Here is a 7,562-nt window from a genome sequence, read left to right on the forward strand (position 1 = left end):
ACTCAGTCCTCATGACGTTGTCGATGCGTGTTGCTGCTTTATACATGTTTAATCAAATCTATCAAGCAGCTGTTGTCATGTAATGCTTGCTAATCTAGTTGTGTATTACCAGTTCAAGCTGTTTAGTATATATCATCTCCTGTTTTGCTACTGAACACCTTCAACTTAAATGTTGAATTGCCTTGTACACATAATTGTTTGTAATCTAAGGGAAAGCCCTTAATAGTCAGCTGACTATAAATATATCAACATCTCGGTGCGTCCTCCTCCTCGGTGGTGCTGACGCCTTTTTTGTTTTTAGGATTAAGAGGGTTTGGCTATCTGTGAGACTATGACATAGGGGATTGACGTTGTTTTTGGTTCTTTGTTGGTGCAGATTGTGTGCTACCTCCACTCACGCTACAAGGAGGGGGCGTCCAGCACCTGCAATAAGAATGGTTGGCGTATGGAAACTTGTCTCACCACCATGCTAGTGATTGCGCTTGACAGTAGTTGACATGCTCTATTCCTGTCAGTTTTGCTTGCTGTCAAAGATGGTGTGTATTGTACACACCCCTATGTGATGTATGCACTTCACATGCATTTTCCCCATCTCCCACAAACCGTAACATGCTAGTTGTATGTGCTGCAGCAATTCTTGCACTTGATTTCAAATCGTTCTCTGCTCTGTGTGTGCACGTGTGTTAATGATGGATTGGCTGGTCAGATGATGCTACAACAACATATTCCCGAGATTCTCTTTGAGAATACAAAATTGAGGTTTTTAAGACTGATGGCCAGCATGTCTAATGTTTGTTGTCATCCATACACTTGCTCCTTCCAGTAGGCATTGCAAGTGATATGTTCAAGTGTAGTCCTCTGGTCACATTTTTTAACCAGTACCATATGATTGTAGCATACTACTAGTTTTAGTCATTTAACATCTTAATTTACCTAGAATGATGAAGTAGTTGCACTTGGTAGATGGGCTGAGCAAATGATGATTCATATGATTATTCTGATACATTTGATGTTTCAAAATCGAGCTTTTTAAATCTGATACTCAGCCCATCACAAATCAGTCATCTGCTACCCTTGCAGTGCTGTAGTTTCTCATGATGATTTGAAAGTAAACAGAGTGTAACTATGTTATCCTGTTATGGTAAAATAGGTACCAACACCTGGGATCGGTTTGAGATGCGGGTGCACAAGAGGGCGTTCGACCTTGTCAACCAGAAGGTACCCGCCTCCCTGTCTGCTTGATCCCATTTTTTTCCTAGTTGCTGTGTATGGGTCGTACGGGTCCTGCTCGTCGGTGATCTGGTGATGGTGTGCTGAACATTTAGACCACTGAGGCTTTTTGGTTGTTGATGATCTAAAATCGAGCTTTTTGAAACTGATGCCTAGCATGTCATCAACGTACCGCTTTGTTCTTGTGTCTAGAGATGTAGTTCTGTTAGTGTGGTACTGTATAATGTAGAGGAGTTACATATACATCGTTTGTCAGCTGAGCATATGATGTTAGCTTCATATTTTGATCTGTTGAACTGTCCCAGATTATGTCAATTTGTTGCCAACCAGGTAGTGTTAAAGCAACTCATTTGCTTTTTCCTCACTGCTTTTACTGTCATGTGCTGCTCTTACTGTATGTAGAACCTGTTGCTGAACTGAAGATGCTATTTGCTTCACATTTTTGTTTGTTGAACCGTCCCAGATTATTTGAATTTAATATGAACCTAAGAGTTAAATAAATTGTATGGGAGGCATTAACATAGGTGCTCTATACCTGCTCTGCTCCTATTCAGAGGCATCTTGTATTCTTTTTGTATAATCTCCTATCATGAGCGAAAAAGCTTCAGGCATTGAGCCATTATATTGTGGTCTTTAAATACATTTTCTGTTCTGTCCCTTGCATAGCTAATTTTCCTTTTGCTGTGAGATGGCAACTGATATATCCACCTTTTGCTATGAGATGACAACTGGTTTATCCACCTTTTGCTGTGAGCAACTAATTTTCTTTTTACTAGATGCTTTATTTGCTTGCTTGGTTGATCACTAGCATGAGCTTGGTTGCCCTGAACTTTAGTGTTTTATTTGCTTCTCAGTCTCTCTCCCTCCCTGCAGGTGCCACCAGATACAAGGGTGGAGCCTATGACTCCTTGCTGAAGCTTCTCGCTCTACACCAGTTTATGGTGCTACGGATGTGGTTAAGATGGCATTCTACACTATCTTCTTATGTTGCATGTGAATGGGGGTGAGTAGATAGAACTGGAGTGTTCTTATAGGAAGGCAAGTTGTTGCATCTGGAGCACATGAGATGTGCTAATACGAGTTGGAACAATGTGATGTAGTAGTAAGTTAAGGCAAATTGTGTAAATGATGTATTCCTGTGTAATTAAATGTTGTATTCTCCATGTACATGCTGCTTTAAATGACATGAAGATTATGAAAATTGTGTACATGCTACTTCATATGGGTTGAATATGATAGAAAATAGTACTGGGCCTGAATTGGCCATGGCCCAAACAAAGTTGTAATGGAGCTATTTATTTAATGGAAAAACACGCTAGAGAAGGGCGAAAATAATAAGAAATTGAATATTAAAAGGCCACGACCTAGAATATAAAAAGGCCGAATTGTGAATATAAAAAGTCTGCGATGTTGGGCTTGGCCCATGAAGCTAACAAAAATTGACAGGAAAAAATACACTAAAATGGCTGAATTAATGGGCTCAGCCCATATAAACACCCAATTGGACTGGGCCGATTCTAATTTTTGACCTTTTCAATTGGTCGCAATTTTGCCACGTCGGGTCCGACGTGGCCTGGGCAGACAGCCAGTGACCAAAACAAAAGGTCATGGGTTCAACGACCTTCTGTTTTGGTCGTAAACGTCTATGACCTTCTCACAGAGAAGGTCATTAATTTCAGTTTACGACCGCCAGCTTTTGACCTTCTGTTTTTTGTCACAAAAAGGTCACAAATGAAAAATAGTGACCTTTCAGTAACCAATAGTCAAGGTCACAAGTTTACATATTTCTTGTAGTGAAGTAAAATTGGTCTTTTCTTGATCAGGTTGAGAAACGGGTATTTGTGAAAAAAACAGAATATCCATCAAGGAAGCAAAAGTGTGTGTGCTTAAATAATCTTTCAAGCATTTGATCAATAAAAGGCAAAGGGTAATGATCTTTTCTAGTTGCTTTGTTTAATTTTCTAAAATCAATTACCATTCTATAGCCTGTAACAATTCTTTGTGGCATAACTTCATTCTTATCATTAGGAACAACAATTATACCTCATTTCTTAGGAACACAATGAACAGGACTTACCCATCTACTATCAGCTATGGGATAGATTATACCTGCTTCCAGAAGTTTTAATATTTCCATTCTTACCGCTTCTTTCATCTTCGGATTTAACCGACGTTGGTGATCAACAACGGGTTTCGCACCACGTTCCATATTAATTTTCTGCTGACATAAAGTGGGACTAATGCCTTTAAATCATCAAGAGTATATCCAATAGCAGCTCGGTGCTTCCTTAGAACTTTCAATAATATTTCTTCTCCATGTTCTGAAAGGTTAGCACTAATAATAACATGATATATCTTCTTTTCATCAAGATAAGCATGTTTCAAAGTGTATGGCAATTGTTTTTATTCAAACACAAGATCACCTTTAGGTGGAGGAGGACCTCCTAGAGGCTCAATAGGAAAATTGTGTTTAAGTAGAGGACGTTGTTCAAAGAAAATTTTATATATTTCATTTCTTTCATGCATATGTAAATCATTTTCATGGTCTAACAAATATTGTTCTAAAGGATCAGTAGGTGGTACAACAATAGAACCAAGACCAATTAATTCATCCTTACTAGGCATTTCTTTTCATGAAGCCTTCTACTAAACGTGGAAAAATTAAACTCATGAGACTCATCACCAAAACTAACACCGACAGTTTGTTTCTCACAATCTATCTTAGCATTGACGGTGTTCAAGAAAGGTCTACCAAAGATACTGGGACAGAAGTTATCTTGTGGGGAACCAAGAACAAGAAAACAGTAGGGTATTTTATTTTCCCACACAAGACTTCAACATCTCTAACAATCCCGATTGGTGATATGGTGTCTCTATTAGCAAGTTTAATAGTAACATCTATGTCTTCTATTTCTGCGGGTGCTATTTCATTCATAATTTCTTGATATAAGGTGTAAGGGACTCACACTAGCACCTATGTCACATAAAACATGATAACAATGATCTCCTATTTTAACTGAGATGACGGGCATGCCAACAACAGGTCTATGTTTATCTTTTTTATCAGGTTTGGCAATTCTAGAAGCTTCTTCACAAAAGTAAATAACATGCCCATCTATATCTTCTTCTAAGAGTTCTTTAACCATAGAAATACTAGGTTCTACTTTAATTTGTTCATCAAGTTTAGGTGTCCCAATATAGCTTTTGTTAACCACAGTTAAAACTTTAGCATGTTCCTTTATCCTAACATGGAAAGGTGGTTTCTCTATGTAAGCAGAAGGAACAACTGGATCAACATTATAAAGTATAGTTTCTTCTTTAATTGGTACTGGTTCTTTAATTTCTTCTTTAATAGGTGGGTGATATATGTTCAAACCACTTATCTTTAGGGAGATCAACATGAGTAGCAAATGATTCACAAATGGAGGCTACTATCTCAGAGTCAAGTCCATATTTAGTGCTAAACTTCTGAAAAGCATCGGTATCCATAAAAGATTTAACACAATCATACTTAAGTTTAATACCTGACTCTTTACCTTTGTCGAGTTCCCAATCTTTAGAGTTGCGTTTAATTCTTTCCAAAAGATCCCACCGGAATTCAGTAGTCTTCTTTATAAAAGAACTAGCACAAGAAGTATCAAGCATGGTTTGATCATTACGAGAAAGCCGAGCATAAAACTTCTGGATAATAATTTCTCTAGAGAGATCATGATTGGGGCATGAAGATAACATTGACTTAAGCCTCACCCAAGCTAGAGCGATACTTTCTCCATCACGAGGCCAAAAATTATATATATAATTCTGATCATGATGAACTAGATGCATATGATAAAAATTTTGCTGGAACTCCAATTTCAAACGATTCCAATTCCAAGATCCAATATCATCGCATAGCCTATACCATGCCAATGCTTTTCCCTTCAAAGATAAAGGGAAAACCTTCTTCATTACTTTATCCCTGGGTAAACCTGCAAGCTTAAACAACCCACAAATTTGTTCTAACATATATCAAGTGCATATCAGGATGTTCAGTTCCATCTCCTGCATAAGGATTAGCTAGCAGTTGTTCTATCATACCCGAAGGAATTTCATGTTCAATATTTTTAGTAGGTGCAGTAGGTTGAGGGGTAGATAATTGTGGTTCCGGGCGAGGTGAATATACCCCGAACAAACCCCTCAAAGGATTGTTTTCCATAGTAACAAGTGACAATAAATTTCAGCACACTATATAAATGCTTCCTTACCAAATTCCACTTACCAAAGGCGCTTCACTCCCTGGCAACGGCGCTAGAAAATAGCCTTGATAACCCACAAGTATAGGGGATCAATTGTAGCTCTTTTTGATAAGTAAGAGTGTCGAACCGTACGAGGAGCAGAAGGAAATGACAAGTGGTTTTCAGCAAGGTGATGTCTGCAAGTGCTGAAAGTAACGATAGTAGTAGCAAAAGTGCAGCAAGGTGGCCCAATCCTTTTAAGGCAAAGGACAGGACAAGTGATCTCTTATGATAAGTAAAGCGTTCTTGAGGGTACACGGGATTTTCATCTAGTCACTTTCATCATGTTGGTTTAATTCGTGTTCGGTACTTTGATAATTTGATATGTGGGTGGACTGGTGCTTAGGTGTTTTTCTTACTTGAACAAACCTCCTACTTATGATTAACCCTCCCGCAAGCATCCACAACTACGATAAAAGTATTAAGAATAAATTCTAACCATAGCGTTAAACTTTTGGATCCAATCGGTCCCTTACGGAATAGTGCATAAACTGGGGTTTAAGCTTCTGTCACTCTCGCAACCCATCATATAATTGCTACTCCACAATGCATTCCCTTAGGCCCAAATATGGTTAAGTGTCATGTAGTCGACGTTCACATGAAACCACTAAGGGAATACATACTATCAAAATATCGAACACATATCAAATTCACATGATTACTTGCAACATGATTTCTCCGGTGACCTCAAGAACAAAGGTAAATACTCACAAATGATAAACATTCTCATGATCATAGGAGTGTTAAATAGCATATTGGATCTGAACATATAATCTTCCATGAAATAAACCATATAGTAATCAACTACAAGATGTAATCAACACTACTAGTCACCCACAAGCACCAATCTATAGTTCCGGTAATAAGATTGAACACAGGAGATGAACTAGGGTTTGAGATGAGATGGTGGTGTTGAATATGTTGATAGAGATTTCCCTCCCCAAGATGGGAGAGTTGTTGGTGATGATGAGGACGATGATTTCCACCTATGGGAGGGAAGTTCCCCCGACGGAATCGCTCTGCTAGAGGGAAAAAGTGCTCGTTCCCAAGTTTCGCCTCGAGGTGGTGGTGCTTCGTCCCGAAAGTCCTCCTCTTATTTATTTTTCCTATGTCAAAATGATTTATATACCAGAAGATGGGCACCAGAGGTGGGCCTGTGTGAGCACAACCCACCAGGGCACGCCTGGGCTCCCTGGCGCACCCAGGTGGGTTGTGCCCACCTGGTGGGCCCTCTCTGGTAGTTATTTGCTCCAATAGTTCTTATATATTCCATAAAAAATCCTCGTGAAGTTTCACCTTGTTTGGAGTTGTGCAGAATAGGTAGCCTGACGTAGCTTTTCCAGGTCCGGATTTCCAGCTGTCAGAACTCTCCCTCTTGGTGTGTATCTTGCAAATTATGAGAGAAAAGGCATTAGAATTACTCTGAAAAGCATTATCATGGATAAAAACATTATAAATAAGAGTAAGAAAACATGACGCAAAATGGACGTATCAACCTATTGCAGGAGTATATGCAGACGTTTTGAACGTTTGACAAGCTCGGTATGATGACTACTTGATAGTTTAGTGCACCATGCTTTACGGCTATAACCGCGACTTCAAAAACGTTTTGAACGCCACAGAGCATATGAGATGTTCCAAGAGTTGAAATTGGTATTTCAGACTCATGCCTATGTTGAGAGGTATGAGACCTCTGACAAGTACTTTGCCTACAAGATGGAGGAGAATAGCTCAACTAGTGAGCATGTGCTCAGAATGTCTGGGTACTACAATCGCTTGAATCAAGTGGGAGTTAATCTTCCAGATAAGATAGTGATTGACAGAGTTCTCTAGTCACTATCACTAAGTTACTAGAGCTTCGTGATGAACTATAATATGCAAGGGATAACGAAAACGATTCCCGAGCTCTTCGCGATGCTAAAATCGGCGAAGGTAGAAATCAAGAAAGAGCATCAAGTGTTGATGGTTAACAATACCACTAGTTTCAAGAAAAAGGGCAAAGAGAAAGAAAGAGAACTTCAAGAAGAATGGAAAGCAAGTTTTCACTCCTGGGAAGAA

At 39.0% G+C, this 7,562-nt stretch overlaps 1 non-coding gene and 1 pseudogene across 1 annotated transcript; both read left to right on the top strand.

Annotated features, from left to right (window-relative positions):
* Positions 1 to 700: 700 nt before the first annotated feature.
* On the top strand, positions 701 to 779 carry LOC125541814 (small nucleolar RNA SNORD36). Its single transcript, XR_007297664.2, has one exon. It is a non-coding gene; the product is annotated as a small nucleolar RNA SNORD36 (small nucleolar RNA).
* Positions 780 to 970: 191 nt separating this feature from the next.
* LOC125541815 (small nucleolar RNA SNORD36) lies at positions 971 to 1,045 on the top strand (annotated as a pseudogene).
* Positions 1,046 to 7,562: the final 6,517 nt, after the last annotated feature.

The sequence above is a fragment of the Triticum urartu genome, chromosome 2A (assembly GCF_056163025.1).
Source record: "Triticum urartu cultivar PI428250 chromosome 2A, HENAU_Tu73, whole genome shotgun sequence".
In the NCBI taxonomy this organism is placed as follows: Eukaryota; Viridiplantae; Streptophyta; class Magnoliopsida; order Poales; family Poaceae; genus Triticum; species Triticum urartu.